The sequence below is a fragment of the Lepidochelys kempii genome, chromosome 5 (genome assembly GCF_965140265.1).
Source record: "Lepidochelys kempii isolate rLepKem1 chromosome 5, rLepKem1.hap2, whole genome shotgun sequence".
NCBI classification, from domain to species: Eukaryota; Metazoa; Chordata; order Testudines; family Cheloniidae; genus Lepidochelys; species Lepidochelys kempii.
The window spans coordinates 14,774,321-14,798,653 of record NC_133260.1 but is presented as its reverse complement, the minus strand read 5'-3'; the positions used below and the strand labels follow the sequence as shown (position 1 = coordinate 14,798,653).

The following is a 24,333-nucleotide window of genomic DNA, read 5'->3' as shown; positions in this document are numbered from 1 at the left end:
AGATCTTCATGACAAGCAGGCTTTGTGGATCCTTGGTGGTGTCTACAAATCCTGCCCCAACTTTCTGCAGTGGAAGCACCCTTCCGTGACAGTAGAGGAGGCTCAGGATTTGACTCTCCAGTTCTTTCTAATGGGGACCCCAATGTTTCAGTCCTAGGGTCCAATCCTACACTTAGTTATGGAAGATTTCTATTTAAATCAATGAGAGTTTTGTCGAGGTGAAACATTCAGCATCAGAACCCTAGTTTGGATAATTAGCTGAACAAGGTTATCGGCACTGCAGCAGCACCAAACCAGGATCAGAGCCGTATTGTGGTAGGTGCTGTTCACACACAAAAGATACACTTGAGAACAACATACCAAAAAAACCAGTGGCTTGATACTAAGCGTCTCTGTAAAATATGAGGGGAGTTTGTTTTCTGGCCCAACAGTGTTCGAAGATATCCTGGAAATGTCCTGGCTTTGGATTTAGGTATGAATTAAAAAACAAAAACAAATGACTGACATGAAGGATGGAGTATGCAGCAACTGCTTAATGTTAAAGTTCGGAGCACTCTGGTATGACTCATCATATGCTTACTGCTCTCTGAAAGCTGGAGGACAGGAGGGGAAGGGAGCGGAAGAGAGGAAAGAGGAAGGGAGGAAATTGATGACATTCAGGGTTACCAGATGAAGCTCAATGTAGGTTACTTTCTGATTGATTTGGGTAAACTTCACATGAAAAATAAACAAACTGTCAGATGCTCATCTTTTCTTCCTTTTGCAGCAGAGACAAATGAGTACTTGAACTAACCTGATTCAACAAAGAGAGGAGCTGTGGAGACTATTTTAAAGAATAAATATGATTTATTTTAGTTATTTATCTACTTTCTGAGAGCCAAATCTTACTCTCTCTTGATGTACCCACAGGAGGTTGAAAAGCAGCCCAGGAAATTCTGCAAGAGTTACCTCATTGTGTCTTCAGGGGTGGCATTAGCATCTGCAGAGGATTCAGGGAGTGTAGCCTCCCGATCTTAAGATCCATGGAAAAGGACACATCCCATTCCCATGGAGGATCTTTTTCTCCATGTAGCTATTCAACCTCCCCACACATCCTTTGTAAGCACAATCAAGAATCCCTGTACCAGGTAGCATCCATACACAAGGGAGCAACAGCAGCAGCTGTTGCAAAAGAAACTCAGTGGGAATTCATGCTGCTCAAACATCCCTAACTCCCAATGAGATTTCCCATCAAAAATCCATAAGGTCAGCAGGGAATAATGCGCTGGATAATGTCTATTTCCCTGCTCTGCCACTTTGCATATCTAGATCTACATGCATAGATCTACACACATAGACAGAGATCTACACGCGTAGAGCTCACTAAAGAGCATCCCTGAGGGTCACCGTCTCACAGAGAGGTGACGAAGTTATAGAGCAGTGGCTCCCCTCTGACAGCAGGGACCTGGGATATTTCATCTTCTCCATGTATGAGGGCTTCTTTACGGGAACTGCTCAACAGAGCAGTTTGTCCATCCTTCAGGTTTACTCTAGAGGGAGGGTGATTTCCAAAGTAAACTCTGCACTGCTCATTAGCCACTGTGAAAATCAGCAGAGCTGGCTGTATTGGAAATGGAAATGGACTGGCACTGTTTTTGTCTGTGTTTGCAGCAGTTTGACCAAGAGACCCAGGAAACCCTGACAGAAATTGTGTCAGTCTGCTGTTTAATTGGGCAGAAGGTAATCATACCATCAAATATATTGGGGGGGGGATTACATGGGGGAGAAAAAGAGTGATTTACACTAAAGGACAATAATGGCACAAGGAAAATGGGTATAAACTGGCCATGAAGAAATTCAGGCTGGAAATTAGTAGGTTTCTAACTATCAGAGGCAGGGGTGTACAAAGGAATAAAAAATGTGGCTGCTTCTGAAGGGGCACTTTTTGTGCCCTCCCCCCACCCCGCAGCCAGAGGAGCTGCCTCCCCTCCCCCCCCCATCTGGAAGAACTGCCTCCTGCCCCCGCTGCAGCCCTGGGGCTGGTGGAACTGCCTCTCCCTCCCTCCACAGCCCCAGCAGCTGGAGGAGCTGTCATCTCCCCCCACAGCCCTGGGGCCGGTGGAGCTCGCTCTCCCTGCTCTGGCCCCAGGAGGAGTTCTGTGCCCCTGCTGATTGGGGGGCGGGGGGCATACCTTCTGGAACAGCTTTCCCTTAGGAGGCATGGAGGCAAACAAGCTAAGGAGTTTTAAGAGACAGCTTGATGAGTTTATGTTTGGGATTACATGAGGGTTGCCCCCAATAGCAGGGAATTGAATGCAAAGACCCAGAAGGCCCCTTCCAGTCCAATGTGTCTAGATGCCTAAACCAAAACACAGCCATGTACTGCCACCTTCACCCATCCCTGCCTTAGGCTCTGCCATTGTGGAGCATGAGGGGTAAGTCTGCACCCAGGACAGGTAACATCCCTCTCAGCATGGCTGCATGAATACAATTTTCTTTCTTGGGCTCTTTCCTCCCAACTTTTCTTTATGTTTCCACTTCTCTTCTCTCTGCCTCCCTTCCCTGCCCTCTGTTCAGTGAGCTTCTGGCATAGTCTCCTGCCACCACGCTGTGCTCAGGCAAAATTCCCACTGGCTTTTACTCGAGCACTCCTGCAGTGAAGATTACAGAGTTTATTTTCTTATTATTTAACATTTACATTTCAGTAACCACTGGAAGTCACAAGCAAGTCGGAGCCTCATTGTGCTCGGTGCTGTACAAACAGAGGAAATTACAGTCCCTGCCTCAAAGAGTTTACAGGCTGAAAGAAAAGACAACAGGTGGAGGAGAGAAACAAGTGGGAAGGGAGAGGGGTGGAGAAGAGTGGCCAGGAGAACAGAACGAATAGGATAGCTCTTGCACAGAGAGCTCACAGGGGCAATTCTTAGCCAGGCAGTTGCCGCCAATCACAACTTTACCACCTGCACATCCAGTACCCGAGGCCCATTTGCCCTGCACTGTGGCAAAGGGATTTGAAGGAGAATAACAGGGTGGCTTTACAGATTTTGGCTGGGAGTTCCCCCAGGCCTGAGGGGTGGCACAGGCAAAAGCACAAAGGTGCTCAGGGTGGGAGAAGCAGGCAACCCTGGCTGGTAGAGGGAAGGCGGGAGTCAGCCTTGCAGCAGCAGCAAGGAGAGACAGAAGGAGGCTGAGCTGCGAGGTCGGGACAAGGAGCCTGTCTGTGCTCCATGCGAAGGCGCCCAGCCCCTGAAGAAGTGGGGTTTTTACCCAGGAAAGCTTATGCTCAAATAAATCGGTTAGTCTTTCAGGTGCCACCGGCCTCCCTGTTGGTTTTTTTTTTTCCAGCCTGAAACCTGTGCCCCCCACCCCCGGGGTGCCCCCCGCGGGCCGGGTCAGCTCCGGCCGCAAGGGGGAAGGTGAGGGGCTGCGCTGCAGCAGACGGGAGAGAGTCGGGCCCTAGCAGGGGCTCCCAGCCACTCATTCATCTGGGCTCCGCCTTCGCTCCCCCCCCCGCGCCGGCCCGCGCCCTCGGCCCCTGATTGGCTCCTTCCCGCGTCAGTCGGCCTGAGTTTATTTGGTCGCGTGGACCTGTCAAGTCCGGCGCGTGTGGTGGGGGGGATGTGCCTTGACCGGCCCTCCCCGCTCCCACGTGGCAGGCTGGGCTGGCACCGGCGGCGCGTCCGAGGCCAGGTCTCCCGCGGCTTTTGCAGGCCGGCCGGGGGCAGCGGGCAGTCTGAATCAGCGCAACCAGGGATCCGGCCGCCTGCCACGAATCAGTGGGAACTTCCCCTGCCCCCCGCAGAGCGCTAACGGGGCCTCCCGCTGGGCAGTGAAATCCCGCTGGGCAGTGAAATCCCGCTGGGCAGTGAAATCTATGGGACAGGCCCCCCCCCCTCGCCGTTAGCAATAAGCTGTGCAGATACTTGGGAGAGCCCCCCCATCCCTGGTAGCAATCACCTGTGCAGAAAGCTGGGACAGCCTCAACCCTCCCCCCCTCACGCCGTTAGCAATTAGCTGTGCAGATACCTGGGACAGCCTCAACCCCCCTCTCCTCGCCGTTAGCAATAAGCTGTGCAGATACTTGGGAGAGCCCCCCCATCCCTGGTAGCAATCACCTGTGCAGAAAGCTGGGACAGCCTCAACCCTCCCCCCCCCCCCGCCGTTAGCAATTAGCTGTGCAGATACCTGGGACAGCCTCAACCCCCCTCTCCTCGCCGTTAGCAATAAGCTGTGCAGATACCTGGGAGAGTCCCCCCATCCCTGGTAGCAATTAGTTGTGCAGAAAGCTGGGACAGCCTCAACCCCCCCCCCCGTCGTTAGCAATTAGCTGTGCAGATACCTGGGAGAGCCCCCGCATCCCTCGTAGCAATTAGCTGTGCAGATACCTGGGACAGCCTCAACCCTCTCCCCCCCCCCCGCCGTTAGCAATTAGCTGTGCAGATACCTGGAAGAGCCCCCCCATCCCTGGTAGCAATTAGCTGAGCAGATAGCTGGGACAGCCCCCCAGCAATGCACAGGACCCCCGGCTGCAATGACTAAGGGAAACCCTGCGTGCCGCGCCTCCCGGGGAGCTCCTCGCGCCATGCCCAGAATTGAGGGAACCCCTGGCGTGCAGTGACTCAAAGGGACCCTCCTTTCTACGCAGCGCCTTCAGGAGATTCCCTTGTTCCCACCCACACACCCAGCCGCGGGGAAACCCCTGGGCCCTCCGGGACACCCCGGGGCTCGCCTGTTAGTTGCCTGCCTTGAGCGCGGGGTTCGCACGGGCTGGCCCATGTCCCCCCCAGCCCTGGGCAAACTTCTGCCTGCTCCGCGGGGAGGGAGCCCACCAGAGCCCCCAGCCGGCAGCATCCCCCACCCCCTGGGCACGGCCTTGCCCTGGGGCGGCAGAGCTGCGGCCCCTTCCTCCAGCCCCTGTGGGTGCCCCGCTCCGGCAAGCCCGGGGGTGGGGGACAGGCACAGGGGCGGCAAGGGAGGGAGCCTCCGCAGGGTCTAGCAAGGGGTGGACGGCGCGCCTGGCCCCCTTCCTGCGTCTCTCCCAGCAACAGTTTGCCTCTCAAGCCCTAGAGGGAAGAGTGTGCAGAGGCGACACGCCGAGTGCATGTGTGAACGGGGGGGGAGGAAGAAGAGGGGGGGGGAGGGAGCAGGCTACAGACATCCGGGCCCTTTGCACATTCCAGTCCCCCTGCCCTGTGCAGCAGCCGCCACCTCCGGGAGACGCTGCCAGCCGCCAGCAGAGCGAGCGCGGCAGGGCTCGAGCCCCGCGGTGCAGCGGCAGCGGCTGCCAGCGCCCGACGCTGCCAGCCCGGCCAGAGCCGCAGCTGGTGCCGGCTGCGCGGCGGGGAGACGCGGACAGCTGAGCCGCTGCCGCCTCCGGGCGACCCTGGCAGCCGCGCGCCGAGTGAGGCGGGGGCGCTGCGCCCGCAGCTGGGCGGCGGGCGGAGAGGAGCCTTCCTCCACCACCCAGGTTGGTGCCCCGGCCGCCTTCCCCAGACCCCCCCCCCCCACCGCCCGCGGCTCTGTCCCACCCTGGGGTCCGGCTCTGGTGCCCGCCGGAGGGATGCTGCCATGCTTGCGGGAGGAGGGCTCGAGTGGTTCTTTCAGGTCCCTGGGGGAGGGCTCTGGGCTGGCATTAGTGGGCGAGAGGAACGGGGGATGGCTGGGAGGCAGGATCTTGCAGCTGGAAGCAGGGGAAGGTTGTGTCTGCAAAGGGCGGGAGCATTTGCAGAGCGATCAGACAGGTGGTTTTCTTGGGAAGTTTCGCTGTAGTTTGCGTGGAAACCATAGTTTCCATAAGTCTGCCTGGCATTTGGAGGCGATTTCCTGTCCTGCCCTATTGGAGTTTATTTATTTACAGAGGCTGTGCCGGAGCCATGGAGCTGCCTGCAGCTGGGCAGTGTAACAACAGCTCCTTGGGATGGCTAATGGAAAGGTGGGGATGGGGGGTGCTCGTGCTGAAGTAGTGAGAGGACAAAGCTTTCAGCACCTCCCTGGGGTCCAAGGCACCCAACAGGCTCTGAGAATTGGCAACTTGTTACATTTTACAGCAGCAGTTAGAATTTTATCCTTTAATTGGTTTTAGTGCAGACTTCTAGATGGGCAAAAGATGTATAGTGTCTGGTTTGGTGACATGAAAGAGAAAAAGTAAAGAACTAAGAAATTGCTTTAACAAGTCTCTCTTGGCTTAAAAATCACATACTAAAACCAAACCCCAAATCTCTTTACCTACTGCTGTTAATAACACCGTCAATTTTAAAATCTAAATGGATGTTAATTTTGTAGACAGCTTTACTTTTAGGATCTTATGTTCTAGTGCAATGCTGTATGTTTTGGTAGCAAACATTGGGCAGGGAGTGTGTGTGTGTTTAAACCCTATTTATAATGCTTTCTAAAAAAGAGTGAACACATTTCCGTTGCTTTTAGTTTCTGTAAATTCTTGTTTTTACAAAATCTAAATTTTCAGCCAGATTTGACCCCAAGACTTATTGTACCTTTAAGCATCCACAATGTTCATGCCACAATTAGGAATGAAATGGAAAGATAAGTATATCCTTTCACTGATTTGCTCCATAACTCGATGTAAATGGTTAAAAGAAATCCATCAAAACTCTGCTAACGCAATGTGTTTTTGTACTTATAACAAATGGAGGAACAGTCTCTGACTGTAAATTTGTATCCAGGAGGGAAAGGCTGGGCTTGTGGTTAAGGCACTGAATGTGACTCAGGAGACTTGGATTTAACTCCCAGCTCTTCCTGTGTGACCTTGGACTTGCTTCATTTTCTGTGCCTCAGTTCCTTCTCTGAAAATGGGTTTAATAATATTTCCTTACCTCGTGGGCATGCTGCAAGGATAAATCTATTAATATTTGTGAGTGCACGCAAGATATTCTGGTGAGGGACCTGTGTAAGTAGATATAACTGAAATTGCATTTCCCTCTTGTCTATACTCTAATGGGATAAAGAAACATCATCAAATGGAAATCCTCCTAGGGAACTGTAGGAGACCATTGAAGTCTGTAAATTCTTGTTTTGTTTGGGCCTGAACTTGCAGTCATTGCACATGGAGGTTAAGGACTGCTGGGTCAGTGATGAGAGCTGCCTTGAGACCTTCTGGAACAGAACTTGGTATCGGGGGGGAGGGGGGAACTGAACACCTAGACTTTACGAGTTACTCCCAAGCAAAGCCCTTTAGAAGGAAGTCTTGCTGTTTCAGTATTCCAGCAGGGATTAAGGAATGTGTCAGCCTTGTGGATTAGTTTGTTGTCGGCACAGATGTTAAATTCAAGGATTTGGACACCTTTCTGGATTCCTTTTTTGCAATAGTTTAGAAGCTTGCAGATGAAGAAAGATGGGGCTACCCTTTCACAGGGCTATTGTGGCTTTAGTTTATGTTGTAGCTAACAGCATAAAAAGATTAAAGAATAATGATCCAACACTTAAGTAAAACAACAGGAAGCATTATTCTCACCTGAAGATTCTCTGCTACTTTACAACAACCTACGTTGCAGACCCTGAATCACAGATAGCTGAGAGGGCAGAGAACTCTTTTAGTTATGTTGTCCATCTCCCAGCTAGCTGAAAACTTGTTGCACCTTGCATTATTCTTGAGTATTCTCCCTGAGATTCAGGGAGCAAATAAGCAAGCCAAAGACTAGATTGAAGCTGACTAGGTAGAAGGTGCTCATATTTAACAGTACAGATAACTAACCGTTGGAACAGGTTGCCAAGGACTGTGGTGTAGTCTCGGTTTCTTGGAATCTTTAAATCAAGACTGGAAGGGTCTCTGAAAGGTAGACTGTAGTTCAGACAGAACTTATGGGCTAGATGCATAACACAAGCTATGGAATTTCACCCAGTGATTCCTGCAAGAGGTCAGACTAGATGATCGTAATGGCTTTAAAATCTATGATTCCTCCCCACCTTGATGGCCCAATCTGCTATCTTTATTGAGACAACACTCCTGCTGAAGTTGCTGGTAACAGTACTTAATTTAATAGCTCTTACACTCAAGCAAATATAACCTTGAATGAGAACGTCTGTTTCAGTTAATATAGCCTGCCATAGAGCAGCCTGTAACTTACAAGATGTTCTTTTACTACTTGTAAATGATACTGTCTTCCTATTTTATGCCCTCCAATTTTGTGTTTATGGGGAGGTAGCTCTGCTGCAGCAGATTGCTGCCATGAATTATCTATCACATCTCCTTTGCTCACCCTCTCAGCACTAATTTCACAAACTCGCTTTACAATGGAGGGGGCCCAATCCTTTTCTCATTGAAACCCACTGCAGGACTCCCTTTGACTTCAATGGGAGCAGGACGAGAACCCTGTTTCGTGTACTAGCTTTTCAAATTCACTGCAGGCCAGATGCTTCCTTCTGGTTGTGGGAATGGAGGGGAGGCTGAAGCCATGGGTCTCAGCTGGGAGGCAGAGGGAGGGAGCGAAAGCTGCATAGTATTCCCTCCTGGGTAAGGATAAGCCTTGTCTGTGGGAGCTCATGGAGCTTCAGCCAAATGGGTAAAGTGGGGACTGGCTGGAGCAAAAAGGGGTAGAGAAGCAGCTGGACTCCACTGTATTCTTCTCCCCCTTCAAGCCCATAGGCCAAGCCTGTGCCCGCTACTGCTCTGTGCATGTACAAATGCAGTGGCTCCCCTCAGCTCTGCATGGATGCAATGACTCCTTGCTTCCAGAGTATCTTCTACAATGGACTGTCCCTGGAGCTCATGGAGAAGTAGGGGAGGTTCTGTTGGTCCAAACTCCACACCTACGTTTACCCATAATGTCTAATGGAATGTGGACCAAGGCTGGGGTGGGGATACAGCTGTGGCTAATTAAATGGCAGGACCTGCATACAAACTTACTAGTTGACTCTTGTCCTGTAATTGGATCCATATGTGTGGAATGGTCAGTGGTGCTCAGCATGTGTATCGGGGCCCTCCTGTGTAGCTCTGATGGCTGGATTGCAGACTTGCATGGTAAATTCTTGGAGGCAGAGACGGTGGGTGAAATCCTGGCTCCCTGCAGTCAATGGGAGCTTTGCTACTGACTTCAGTGAGGCCAGGATTTCATTCCTTAACGTGGGTACTGTGTATATATACAGCACCTAGCACTGTGGGGCTCTGAATGGAATCTTTGGGCACTGCTGAATTTCGAGTATTACTAATATTACTAAAAAGTGGAAAGGATTGGCTGAGAAGTGGAGTAGGGAAAAGACTGGACTCCTGCTGGACAGCGAATACATTGCTCTACTCTACCATGGAAAGGGGAGGGGAACTTGGTGGGCCGCTTTCAGTGCTGATGACGGAGGGACCTTGCCTTTGACAGGTCTGTTAGCATTCGCAATTACCAGGATGTACAAGCAGTGGTTAAAGTAGATTGGAACAGGAGGGGGAGCTCTCAGGGCATCAGTCAGGGAGGCTGGGGAGCTGGGAGGAAGCACTGCTTACACAAGCCTGATGTAGCTCCCTCTGCTTTTAGCAAAGGAGGGGCACCTGTGCTCCTCTCCCTCCCCCACCCAATTCCCCTTACTTTAACCTGCTGTATACAGAGAAATATTAGTCATTACCTTTGACTTTATTATTAAGCCTTAAGATGCAGGTTTTTTTATTTAAATCTGAATATTGCAGGCTATACTATGCCATTGATTTTTTTAAGTCAAACTCCCCACTGAAATCATTAAAGCTTAAAAATTGATGGTACAATATGGCCTTTTATTAGCAACATAACTTTCTTTTTTAATCAACACGAAAGGGCAGAGTCTAAGCTCAGATTTGTGTTCCACATCTCTGCAACACTCAGACAATGCCCCCTCTTCCGCAGAGCAGTTCCATAGCTGTCAATGCAGCTTTACAAGGCTATTCTTTAGGAAAACATAAAGAAGAGAATCAATGTCTGCGAGGTCCCCTTTTCTATTCTCAAAAAGAAAAGGAGTACTTGTGGCACCTTAGAGACTAACCAATTTATTTGAGCATAAGCTTTCGTGAGCTACAGCTCACTTCATCGGATGCATACTGTGGAAAGTATAGAAGATCTTTTTATACACACAAAGCATGAAAAAATGGGTGTTTACCACTACAAAAGGTTTTCTCTCCCCCCACCCCACTCTCCTGCTGGTAATAGCTTATCTAAAGTGATCACTCTCCTTACAATGTGTATGATAATCAAGTTGGGCCATTTCCAGCACAAATCCAGGTTCTCCTCCCCCCCCCCCACACACACAGACCCACTCTCTTGTTGGTAATAGCTTATCTAGTTATTACCAACAGGAGAGTGGGTCTGGATAAGCTATTACCAACAGGAGAGTGGGTCTGTGTGTGTGTGTGTGGGGGGGGAACCTGGATTTGTGCTGGAAATGGCCCAACTTGATTATCATACACATTGTAAGGAGAGTGATCACTTTAGATAAGCTATTACCAGCAGGAGAGTGGGGTGGGGGGAGAGAAAACCTTTTGTAGTGGTAAACACCCATTTTTTCATGCTTTGTGTGTATAAAAATATCTTCTATACTTTCCACAGTATGCATCCGATGAAGTGAGCTGTAGCTCACGAAAGCTTATGCTCAAATAAATTGGTTAGTCTCTAAGGTGCCACAAGTCCTCCTTTTCTTTTTGCGATTACAGACTAACATGGCTGTTACTCTGAAACTTTTCTGTTCTCCTCTTCCAAGGCCTTAGAATGTGGGGAATGGTTCTATGTGTTGTTTTAAAATGAAAATAGGTGAACATTGACTTTAGTGGTCTATTATTTGTTATGTCTCTCGCTGCTCATGCAGAGACAGAGTTTCTGGTAGGAATGAACTTGCTATTTTAGTAACTGTGGCATTTTCCTCAAGGGAATCCCTCAGGGTTGGCCATTATGGTGTCGTACTGTAGCTCAGTAAAAAGATGGATTCGCTGGATGGATCTCCTCAGACATGATTCTTTCCAAATGGCAGGTTTCAGCTATTTATGCCTGCACCTGTTATAATACTTAGCACTTATATAGTGCTTTGCATGTTCAAAACCTTGCACATTCACTAGTTAATCCACACAAACACCGTCTGAGAGGTAGGTATATATTGGTGTCCCTTCTCAGCTGGACTGATCAAGGTCCAGTGTTGCCAACTGTTATGATTTTATTGAGTCTTGTGATATAGTTGATTTATTTAAAGCCCCCACTCCTGGAGTCAGGTGAGCACATCAGAATCTCAGTTTTTATTATTTTTTAAAAATGAGTGTCTAACCACAGAAAAGCTTGCAAATGGGACCTGAGTGCACCCCAAAAGGCTCAGAAGACAAATAAAAAGAGCCCAAAATGTATTTTTTTCAAGTCTCATGATTTCTGAGGTGGGGAGATTGCAATCTTGAGGGTCACATATCTAGTCAATGCCAGAGTAGGGATTAGAAATCATGAAGACCAGGTACTAACTTGCTGTGTGGCTTTGGCCAAGCCATTGCTGCTCGCTGCCTCAGTTTCCCCAGGTGTATAAAGTGCGTGTTATACGTAAAATTGGGTTTCTAGCTCTCACTGCTATAGTTATGTGAGTGCTGCACAGTTTCCTTGCCCTACTGCCTGAACTGGTCCTGCACTCCGCTGTTCTCAGGGCTCCTATTCTTCTGCTGGGCAGGGTGTGGTATACCTCCACCCTGAAATGTCATCCTGCTTCCTGCCCACATCCACTCTCCCATAGCGGGAGCAAGAAAATCCACCCCTGAGGTGACTGATGTAGCCTTTCTTTCAAAGCAGCTGGAATTGCAAGAAGGATTTGCTCTCTCCACTTGAATAGCAGCACTGGTTTCAGGCCTAACCTGCAGCTGGGGAAAATGCTGCCCCCTTCCAGTGGACAGTGGATGTGCTGTTCGCCTAGTCATCCTGTAGGATATACCCTAGGAATCGTGGGCTGTTTGGAACTGATATTCAATGTTAGGACTTGATTATGCTCAGGGCTCTTAACTCCCTCTGATGTTGGCAGGAGGGGAGAGTTCTCAGTGCTTCTTAGGATTCGGGCCTTGGTTTGTGGTCTTGACTATCAATTTCTGTCACTTTATTAGCACCTGGTTGTGAGCACAGTGGGCTGATAACTCTGATCTGGCTGAGCCAAGTGCAGGACTACATAAGGTAGAGCAAAGGTGGCCTTAATTATGCAGTGACTTGTGAGCTGGAGGCCAGCTTGGCTCCTGGTGCACTTAAAACAGAGGTGACTTAAGGAGAATGTGGACTCAATTGTGCAAACCTCACTTACTGCTGGGAGTAACCCTTATTCATAGGAGTGGTCTGCCACTGCCTTCAATGGAACTGTTTGGGAGAATGTGTGTTTTTCACGAGGCTACGGCTTGCAGGATTGGGCCCTGTGTGAGAAATTCCTCCTTCAGAATGGAGGAATGCACACAGTATAAAATCTGGGGACTATTTCACTGCCGATAGTCACATGCCCCTACAATCTGTAACTATTATAGAATACATCCAGACTGGGAATAAGGCATACGTGTTTAACAATGAGGGTAATTAACCACTGGAACAACTTAACAAGGGCTGTGATGGATTCTCCTTCACTGGCAATTTTAAAATCAAGATTCGAAAAGGTCTGCTCTAGTTCAAACAGGAATTGTTTTGGGGGAGGTCTCTCGCCTGTGTTATGCAGGAAGTCAGACTAGATGATCACACGGGTCCCTTCTGACCTTGGAATCTGAATCACACTCTGTTACTGAAAATTGCAAAGCCATAAAGCAAGAATGGGGCTTGTATAAACCAGGCTGTCTGGAAAATTAATGAAAAGTGTGGTGATGGCTTACTCAGAGTGACTTCTCTTATCTCTGTGGTAGGTAAATCTTCTAATAATGTTACTTCACTTTTTACAAACAAGAAGAAATACAAGTAAAGATGCTGGAGGTGTAGATTTTTTTTTATCATCATGTTTTTAGGACTGTTATTTCCACACCTGATTATGCAAATGGGTGAATAACTTTACTCTGGTGAATAAAGGCATGTGTGTGTTTGCAGACTTGGGCCTGTAATCAATATGGGGAGAGGTCAGAAAGGGATTTTGGAAAGTACGTAAGTGACTAAGGAGCACAGGACAATAGGAGTTGGGCACCTAAATCACTTCTGAACATCGCACCTCTTTGATTTTGACCCTTGAAATTATATATAAAAGCAGGATGAGATTTTTCATAAGTGTCTGCAGGAGTCAGACGCACCAGGCCATTGACTTTGAGTGGGCGTTGAGTACCTAACTTCCTTAGGTGGTCATGGAAGTCTGATCCTATTATAAGGAAAAGGCAGAATGAATTCTCCAATGACTTATTGCTTACCTGTACCCTGAAGATCACATGGTTTACTGCCCACTCTTCAGTTGCTTGCTGGAAACAAAGTTTCTTACCCCCAGTTAGAGTAAGCCAGAGATTTCACATTTCTTGGTCAAAATCTGGTGCCGAAGAAACTTTTGAAGACAAAGTGAAACTGAGGATTTTAGAAATGAGGCCGAGGAACATAAATATCACTTTCAGCTACTTTTAAAACTTCAACGCCCACATTTGCAAACATGGGTGCTTACAGTTATGCACCTAAATCCAGATTCAGGCTTCTACATGAAAGTGGCCTGATTTCTTTTCATAGGTGTTAAGTACCCCCAGATCCTAAGGGACTCCGTGACAACTGTGGGTGCTCACACCTTTGAAGATCAGGTCATTTATATTTAGGTGCCTGCACATGGCTTTAGAAGCCTAAAGTTAAGCACTAAGTTTGGAAAATTTTGTCTAGTATATCCTCATTTACTGCCAGACCTTAACCACATTTGCAGTGCTGCTATTCTTCATCACCTGTCATTTAGATGAGGTTCACTGGAACAGACATTTAGTGATAGAACATGTGCATTCAACTAGAAGTACCTACTGTCATTGTTTTATGCTGTGTTTGTACAGCGCCTAGCACAACTGGATCCTGCTCTGTGACTGGGGCTCCTAAGTGCTAGGGTAATACAATAATAATAATAATACTTTATTGCAGTAAAATGGAGAGTTCTTCTTACTAGCTTATCTCACATGGGTGCTGTGAGCCTTAATTAGTCTTAGCAAAATATTTGGGATGATCAGATATACCATGCTACATACATACAAAATATTATAGTTATTGGTTTTAAAAAGTATCCAGGAAGACATCAAAGCTCTTTAAAGGCCATACCCAAGACCCATGGAAATCAGTGGAAGGATACCTGTTGCCTTGGGTAGGTGTTGGATCACGTCCTAAGAGCACATTTACACTGCAAAAAACAAACACACACACCCCTCTCCCCCCCGTAGCAGCGAGTCTCAGAGCCGAGGTCTGCAGACTTGGGCTCACAGGGTTTGCGCTATGGCGCTAAAAATAGCAGTACAGACGTCCCTGCTCAGGCTGGAACACGGACTCTGAAGCCTGGCAAGCAGGGTGGGTCTCAGATCCTGAGCTCTAGACAGAGAGGGAATCTCTACACTGCTATTTTTAGCACTGTAGCATAAGCCTCAGTCTCTAGACCCAGGCCCTGAGACTCGCTCCCACAGGTTTGGCTGGGTTTTTCTGTTTTTGCAGTGTAGATGTACCCTAAGTGTCTTACCTTACATGTGAAGAGCAATAGCCTATGCTAATTCTCAGGCTACCATTTCAGGTAATAAATGGAAAGGAGGAAAACCCCGTAATCGTTAGAATAGGGAAGTTACAGGATTATGGACTGTCATGTGTGCTTCTGTGACAGAGTGCTGGGCAAAAGTACTTGAGCCAGCACTCTGGTTACTGTAGCTGAATTCATTACACCAGAGCAGACCTCATTAAGAAGAGCCGTGCCTAACTGATAGGCTGAGGAGTACTAAAGAGGCTAATTAGACATTTAGGGAATGATACAAAAGGCACAGGAAGGAAATGGGATGGGAGGAAATTGGGAGGTCGCTCTTCCCTGCTTGCTTCAGGAGCGGAGGACTCCCTAGGACTGTAGGTGCAAGGCTTAAATAGCATACAAGAGTGGTGGAAACCAATATGGTAAATAAACTGTATGGGGTGTTTTATCAGCAAAAACGTCGTTGAGCTGTTTGTGAACTTGAGCAGAGGCAGGAGCAAGCAGGCCCTGCCACATGCTGATATAATGCATTGTTTGTTTTTTCATTGATTTGTTTTAAATTAAATCAATTAAATTAAATCCTAACAAAATAAAGAATAGGCCTTAGCCTGCATTCTTTCCATGCATGCCACTCCCACTGAAGGCAATGGGAATTCAGCATGCTTTTGGACAACAAGATCTAGATGGCGTATTTCAATGCTTTGTACTTCTGCAGTGCTTCCTATCTGAGAATCTCAAAGTGTTTTGCAAGCATTGCTGTGGTGCCAGATCTCCTGATTTATCCTGAGTCTTGCAACACTTGATGGTTTTCTTGAGGCCCCAGCTCCTGGAGTCATGGGAATATGAGAATTTCAACTTTCATTTTTTAAAAATGTTGTAGCCCTCATGGCTGTAGAGAAAATCTTGAAAATATGATCACAGTGTATCTCAAAGGTATAAAAAACAGAAGGTGGAAAGAACTTAACATATACGATTAACATTTTTTTAAAGCCAATTTCATGATTTTTGAATGTTTGAGTTTAGCAATACTGCATTAGTAAAGCCTTGTCATAACTCTTTCAGGCACTATTATAGCCATTTTACAGATTGGGAAGACTCGGGTACAATGGTGTTAAAAGAGCTTGATTCTGTGAGGCACTAAGCGTCCTCAACGCCTTACTTAGGCTCAGGTACTAAGATTTTCAATGCTTGGTGCCTCAATCCAAATTTAGGCAGCTAAATACAAGTGGCCTGAGTTTCAAAAGTACTGAAATCAGTGGGAGCAGATGAGTGCTGAGCACTTCGGAAAGTCAGACCACTTGTGTTTAGATGCCAAAATACGGATGTAGGAGCCTAACTTCTGGCTCGTGTTTTTAAAAATCTTCATCAAAGTGACTTGCCCCAGGCAATTCAGGGAGGCTGTGGAAGAGCTAGGAATGGAACCCAGACTATATGACACCCCAGGCTGTGTTGTTACCACAAGACCACTCTTTCCCTCTTAGGGCTTGTCTACACTTAAAATGATACAGCAGCACAGCTGCGCTGCTGTAGCTCTTCAGTCTAGATACTGCCTATGCCAGTGTGTGTGTGTGGGGGGGGAGGGGTGTTTTCTCCCATCGCTGTAAGTAATCCACCTCCCCAAGAGGCGGTATCTAGTTTGATGGAAGAATTCTTCTACATTGGACTTAATTCGGCTTAACACCACTCAGAGGTGTGGATTTTTGGCACCCCACAGTGACGTTGCTATGCCGACCTAATGCTTTAAGAGTAATAGCCGTGTTAGTCTGTATTTGCAAAAAGAAAAGGAGGACTTGTGGCACCTTAGAGACTAACCAATTTATTTGAGCATAAGCTTTCGTGAGCTACAGCTCCCTTCATCGGATGCATACTGTGGAAAGTACAGAAGACGTTTTTATACACACAAACCCTGAAAAAATGGGTGATTGTCACTACAAAAGGTTTTCTCTCCCCCCACCCCACTCTCCTGCTGGTGCCACAAATACTCCTTTTCTTTCTCCTTACAATGTGTATGATAATCAAGGTGGGCCATTTCCAGCACAAATCCAGGGTTTAACAAGAACGTCTGAGGAACGGGGGGGGGGGGGGGGGGGAAGGAGTAAACAAGGGGAAATAGTTTACTTTTTATAATGAATCAACCATTCCCAGTCTCTATTTAAGCCTAAATTAATTTTGTCCAATTTGCTATTACCAACAGGAGAGTGGGGTGGGGGTGGGGGGAGAAGGTCCACCTTGATTATTATACACATTGTAAGGAGAGTGATCACTTTAGATAAGCTATTACCAGCAGGAGAGTGGGGTGGGGGGAGAGAAAATCTTTTGTAGTGATAAACACCCATTTTTTTCATGGTCTGTGTATATAAAAACATCTTCTGTATTTTCCACAGTATGCATCCGATGAAGTGAGCTGTAGCTCACAAAAGCTTATGCTCAAATAAATTGGTTAGTCTCTAAGGTGCCACAAGTACTCCTTTTCTTTTTGCTAATGCTTTCATGTAGGCCAGGCCTGAGTGAGGAATTTCTGTCCTCCTCTCCCATAAGCATGGACAAAGAACAACCCTAAGCTTATACCATTTTCTCCAGGCAAGATTCTCATAAGCTATTATTTTGGGTACATTGTTTGTTTGTTTGTTTTTCAAACAAGATAAGTTTTCATTGTGTTTGAAAAGCTCTGGGGTTTCCTTTTCCCCTCCCCCTCCTGGATAGACTTTTATAGACTCTGGCTATAAAAATGGGGAGGCTCCATCCAGGAAGTATTAGAATATAAAAGGAAATATTTCAGTTCTGTAATGAATGAAGCTTGGCAAGTCCAGAGAGGATGTGGAGAGAAAGGGGAAAAAAAAAAGTGGCAGGTGTGTTTAGAGGGAAGGGCGTGCCACCAAATACATTTTAAGCTCTGGAAGTTGTGCCACTCATTTTACTGCACTCTGGAGAAAAGAGATTTGGTTGCTTTTTTTTTAATCTCCTTGTGACACACTTTAAGAAACAACGCTAGCCGTTCTTTTATCTTGTTTCAACTCATCAAATGAATCAGAGCTTCGGTTATCTCTTGTGCTTTTCAAGGGAGATGCCCAAGGTTTATTTAACAAAGAGCTCTTGCCTTACAGAACACAAGTTTGCATTTTTGTAGGAAATGGCCGTTTGGGGGAAATATTCTACCCATAAGTCTGCCCGCTTCCTCTGCTGGATCCCGAGGGAGTGGCTACAAAGGACCTGGGTTACAAAGGAAGGCTTCAAAGAGCGAGATGAAATGAGCAGCTCAGTCGGATGGGGGGAGGATTGGAGTTAGGGCACTGCTCCTGTTGAAGCTGATGAGAAAACTCCTAGGGAGCAGGATTGGGCCCTAAGGTTTTTGTCAAAGAAAAACTGTATAAGGGAAGCCAAATGGAGTGCAGGGTGCTCAGCACCTTGCAGGACCAGGTCCAAAGATGTAGGGAACCAGCTGCTTGTTCTTACCTTCAAGTAGGAGAATCACTTTCCAGTGTTTAACTCTTTGACGTTCAGAATACTGCAGTGAGGCACTTGCATGGGCTGATGGCATATGATCTGCCCATCCACACGGACTAAACCCAAATTAGGGGGAGGGGGTGGAGGAGGAGATGTGGCTAATGTGGGAAATATGCAGGATGTTGGGGAGAGATTCTCTAGTGTGCAGAAAACAATTATCCTAATGAGTGCAAAGCTGAAGAGCCTCTTTTTCCGTGACTGTATTTGCAGAGCACCTCCCGGGGGGGGTGGACTGATGCTGTTGTACAGGTGAGTCGCATCATACGCGCATTTAACTTACATGAATTCAACTATATGCGCTCAGCAAAAAAAAAAGAAAAATAACAAGATACCTGTAAATAGTGCGGGCGATTCCTCCCACCATTCCACTCAATGAGCGTATGCCCCAGAGTGAGCGTGAAATGGGAGACGTGAATCTGGTGTTCCCTCAGTCAGTCTCAGTTCCCACGTGCCTCTCATAGTGTGAGCATCTCGCCGCGCTGAGTGTGATTCTAGTGTTTAAAGATACTGTACGTATTTTTTGTATAACTTGGCCCCTAAATGCAGGCCAGCTACTTCAACTGGTGCTCAACCGAAGAAACAGCGATCTGTTCCAACGCGGGAGGAAAAACTGGCTGTGTTGGACTTATTGAGAGACTGTATGTCGGTTTCCAACGTGGCGCGTAAATATGGCCCCAATGAATCTAGCATCCGTGCCATCAAGATTCGAGAGAGAGAAATTCATCAAACCGTGGCATCAAGTGCTCCAATTACTGCTAAAGTGACAAGCCAGGTGCATGATAAGACTTTAGTGAAGACTGAAAAAACTTGTGGCTGGAAGACATGAACCGTAAATGTGTGCCTATCGATGGCAACATGTTGCGAGAAAAGGCTCTTGGCCTCTTTGCGCTGTTAAAACCTCCTGCCAAAGAGGGACAACCTTCTGATGAGAAGGAATTCAAAGCCAGCCAAGGTTGGCTTTACAGTTTTAGGAACCGCTTCAACCTCAAAATGTGCAGACTACTGGTGAGGCTGCGTCTTCCAATGAAGAGGCACCAAAAGCCTACCCCGAACAATTAAAAGAAAATCCTAGAAGAAAAGGGCTACCTTCCAGAACAAGTTTTTAATGCTGACGAGACTGGGCTCTTCTGGAAAAAAATGCCCAACCGCACTTACATTTCGCAATCAGAAAGACAAGTCCCTGGCTTCAAAGCAGCTAAAGACTGTGTGACTGTTGTTTTGTGGCAATGTGGCTGGGCATTTAATAAAGCTGGGCTTGCTCTACAGGGCTGCAAATCGCCGTGCCCTAAAAGGCAAGAACCAATATCTCCTGCCTGTGTTCTGGCAATCAAATAAAAAGGCTTCAGAGTAACAGCCGTGTTAGTGTGTATTCGCAAAAAGAAAAGGAGTATTTGTGGCACCTTAGAGACTAACCAATTTATGCTCAAATAAATTGGTTAGTCTCTAAGGTGCCACAAGTACTCCTTTTCTTTTTGCAAATAAAAAGGCCTGGGTGATGGCAGCATTATTTCTGGATTGGTTCCACAAGTATTTCATTCCGGAGGTCAAGCAGTACCTCGAAGAGAAAGGACTTGGCTTTAAAGTGTTGCTGATCGTAGACAATGCTTCTGGCCACCCTGCAGTACTCCGGTTTGCGCATAACAATGTTGAAGTCGTCTTCTCCCCCCCCCCCCCCCACCCAATACCACCTCTATCCTCCAACCTCTCGACCAAGGTGTGATTCGCTGTTTCAAGACCACGAGGCTTACGTTCTCACGGATACGTAGCGCTATGGATGATGATCCCAATCTTAATGTGATGGAGTGTTGGAAGTCCTTCAACATTGCCGATTGCATCACTATTATTAAACAGGCAATGGATGCAATCAAGCCTGAAACAGTCAATGCATGTTGGTGAAACTGATGGAAAGAAAAGGAGTACTTGTGGCACCTTAGAGACTAACCAATTTGTTTGAGCATAAACTTTTGTGAGCTACAGCTCACTTCATCGGATGCATACTGTGGAAAATACAGAAGATGTTTTTATACACATAAATCATGAAAAAATGGGTGTTTATCACTACAAAAGGTTTTCTCTCCCCCAACCCCACTCTCCTGCTGGTAATAGCTTATGTAAAGTGATCACTCTCCTTACAATGTGTATGATAATCAAGGTGGGCCATTTCCAGCACAAATCCAGGTTTTCTCCCCCTCCCCCCCCCCCCCCAAAAGAACCAAAAAAACCCACTCTCCTGTTGGTAATAGCATTTAGCCAGAAATGGCCCACCTTGATTATCATGCACATTATAAGGAGAGTCATCACTTTAGATAAGCTATTACAAGCAGGAGAGTGGGGTGGGGGGGGGAGAACCTTTTGCAGTGATAATCACCCATTTTTTCATGGTTTATGTGTATAAAAACGTCTTCTGTACTTTCCACAGTATGCATCCGATGAAGTGAGCTGTAGCTCACGAAAGCTTATGCTCAGATAAATTGGTTAGTCTGTAAGGTGCCACAAGTCCTCCTTTTCTTTTTGCGAATACAGACTAACATGGCTGCTACTCTGAAACCTGTCATTATGATGGAAAGAATGTGCGAATGATTTTAAGGGTTTCCTGACCATTGAAAAAGAAGTGAAACGCATTGTTCACGTGGCCAGGCAAGTGTGTGGTGATGGCTTTGTCGACATCCTTGAGGAAGAAATTTAAGAATTAATTGAGAGCTATAGAGAAACAATAATGAAGAGTGAGAGGAACTGATCAAATCGTCTACAGAAGACAAAGATGATGACGACGAACAGGAAGAACCAGCAAGTTGGAATCTTCATAAATTTGCTGAAGTGTTCCAAGCAGCGAAACACTTGAATGATTTAATTTCTGAATACGATCCCTCTATGGAATGAAGCCTCAAAATCACACGTCGTATTACGGATGATTTGAGACCGTATCAAGACATGTTTGAGCAGCTCAAGAAACAACAGTGACAGTTGCCGATCACCATGTTTTTCAAGGAAAAACAACCAGCAGCAGATGAGCCTATGCAATCAACTTCTTGAGCTGAGCAAGAGCCAACCACTTGGTCTACGACTTGCTCTCTGTCACTTCCGTCTCCTGGATCGACATCAAGCCCTGACGACCCCCTGTAATTAAAAATACAGTACTGTAAAATTTGCATATGTACTCTTTATACTGTACGTTACTGTATACATTATACATGCATACATATTACTGTACAGGGTTGTATACACAGAACCATGTACAGAATACTGTACTTTATGGGCGATTTAAGGGATTTTCAAGGGTAATTTTGACTGTACGCGATTTTTGCCTTACGCGCTGACTTTAGAACCTAACCCCCGCGTAAGATGCGACTCCACTGTATTGTTTGTGTCATAATGCTGGTGCTGTCATAACATAGGCTCATGTGTTGATGCAATAACACAGTACAGACGTCCCAATATGACAGGACTTTGGGGCATTCTGACCCCCTAGTCTCCCTACCTGAAATATGGACTCCATGCCAGTCACATGGAAGGACAGTCTTATGGTTAATGTATTGGATTGGTACTCAGGAGCTCTTGGTTCAGTTTCTGGCTCTGCCATAGCCTTCCTATGCGACACTGGGCAAGTCATCTTTTCTCTGGGCTCAATTCTCCATCTGTAAAATAGAGATAATCATACTTTTTTATTTGTCTTCTCTAATTACATTGTAAGTTCTTCACAGCAGGGACTGTCTCTTACTATTTGTGGGGATGGTGCCTGATACAATGTGGCCTCAATCTTGATTGGCACCTCAAGGAGCTACTGTAATACAAATAAATATTAATAAAGTAGCATTCAAAAGAGTAATGGGTTGAAGATCTTACATATACAGAGGCCTTTCATCAGAAATGATGCCAATGTGTTCACATAGGCATGAAATGCTGCTGCTAGCGCTGAAATGTAGCCATCTCTGGGGTGGAGGGCAGCAGCTACCTAACACAACTAACACAACAGCGTAGGACCTACAGTATAGAACGCTGCATCCGCTTGAAATGGTAGGAAGAATGTGGTTCAACCAATGTAATTAACCAGACTGGAATTTGGCCAGGCTCCTACTGCTAATACCCAACTCTTGTGAAAGGTGTCACAGGATCTTTATTGCCTGTCGTTGGGCATGACATTGATTTTATGGATCATCTGACAGTTTTGACCTTCTGCAGCACAGTGATCCCTGCAGGGGCATTGGGTCTTTGGGATCCTGAGTGTCAAGCTGCTATATAAAGTGTGGAGTATTCTCATTTGGTACTGACTCACAGGGAAAAGTGCTGCCTTCTGAAATGCCGTCCCCACTTCCTGTAGATCTTGGGTTTTCCCCATATAGTGCACACCTAATTTACCTCTGCTTAGCTTCTGCGATCTGGTGCAGTCACATCTCTTTCAGTCTCCCTAGTATGTCTGAGCTATAAGAGGGACAACTGTGCAATTTGAAACAGCCCTTAGCAGCTGGTCTAACATACGTACAGGGAGGGGTAATTGTTTTTAATGCCCAGTTTACTTGGGGCAAGTCTACACTAGAAACACTATAGCACCTGCACTGCAGCTGGGCCACCTTAGTATAGACGTTTACACAGTGACGGAAGGGGGTTCTTCCATCGCTGTAGTAAATCCACTCTCTGAGAGGCGATAGCTAGGTGATAGAAAAATTCTAATGGTGTGTGTAGTGGGGTGTAGGTTGGCTTAATTATATCGCATCGGGCATGAAATTTGTCACCCATAAATTTGCGTTTCTTTGTGGCTATTTGACTGTAATATTTTCTAGCCGAATGTATTATTTTTTATTTTACAGTTGTGCTTTGGTGTGGAGGGAGGGATATGGCCATGTGTGAATGCATAACTTCTGGTGTTAAACACTAGCTGTGTTCCACTCCAGAAGTAGCTGCAGGAATATTGGGTGGAGGGGTTCTTGTTCCATAAACCATGCATGGAGTGGTTTGGGATCTCTTACTATATAAATCCAAATTACTATGTCCTGCTTTCAAATACAAGCTACTGAGTAATCACACAAGTAGGTACTTATTCTCCCCATAATATTTATAACAGCCACAGAAAGAAAGAGACAGACTTGATGGTATTAATGGGGACCATGTGGTCCAGTTGCATGCTCTTACATGGAAGGTTAAAACAGCTGTAAATGGACTCTTATAAAGCAACCTGATCAAAAGGGCAGGCAAGGAGAAGACTGTTTTTTGTTTTTCATTGTACTTTTTTTTTTTTTTTTTACATGGGCTGGCTTTATGATAAACACAAGATTAAAATGAAAACCCCAAAGTAAAAATAAAAAAGGGTGGGCAGGAACACAGTGACCTCAAGTAGACCGTAAATGGGCTTGAGGTTAGAGTCCCAAAGGGCCTGAGACATGAAAGTCTGTGACTGTTTACAGTTTAAGGATTAAATTTCCTCTCTTGGTTTCCAGAAGTCAATCTCTGTGACATGAAGAAGGATATGAAAGAAAACATTCTGGGTATTCATTGTCACTTTTAAGCATGCTGATTGTCAATGAAATAGAGGAGAAGAGAAACATGACTGATGATAGTCACTTAAGTTGCTCAGTAGGGATTTGTAGCTGGCATTATTACTGCAGTGCCGTCTGCCAGCAGTCCTATAGTTCAGATCTGTCAGCATTTCCATTATAAATCTCTGTTTTCAGAAGTTCAGAACATGATGGTAAAATTTCTCTCTGGGCTGAAATTTGGTAGAGGAGACCTCAGTCTATCAGATTTCAAATGGAAAAAAAAAGGGTAATTTTTAAGTTGTATAAATGCAAAAGTCAAAGGACTACATATATCCTGCTAATCTTTCTCATGTGAATTGACTCTGATCAGTGACGACTAGTGAATAGGACTTAGACGAGTGTCATGGATTTTGCTGCTGTCTTGTAACTTAAACATATCTTTGTTTTTTTACTTCTTTTACATGAAACTTCAGGCAGGCAAATCCTTCTTGGTGAATGTATTGAAAAGTAGGTAGCTGAGAGATGGAATTTAAAATAAGGAATGAAAATGGAATGAAAATTAACAAGTAACTTCATTTCTTGACAGGTTTTTTTTACTACAATATTTCAAATTTTGGGTCCATAACATGCATGTAAATGCACATTGTTAACGATGCACATTCATAACCTACATTTGGTATATCATAATGTATATTGTAAATGCGGTTATGTACGTTTATACACATGCGCACCTACACTTGAGCATACAGGTCTGTGCAAAATATTGTAAATTCAATATTAAAGTTGCAAATTTAAAATCACAAAATAGTAAAGAAAT

The 24,333-nt window shown here is 46.1% G+C and overlaps 1 protein-coding gene across 1 annotated transcript in view; it reads left to right on the top strand.

The window, feature by feature from the left end:
- Positions 1 to 5,423: 5,423 nt before the first annotated feature.
- ZBTB7C (zinc finger and BTB domain containing 7C) overlaps positions 5,424 to 24,333 on the top strand; it is a 289,277-nt gene continuing 270,367 nt past the window's right edge. Inside the window, exon 1 of the mRNA XM_073346157.1 lies at positions 5,424 to 5,446. The gene's annotated coding sequence lies outside the window, so the exon portion shown is untranslated. The remainder of the gene's footprint in view (positions 5,447 to 24,333) is intronic.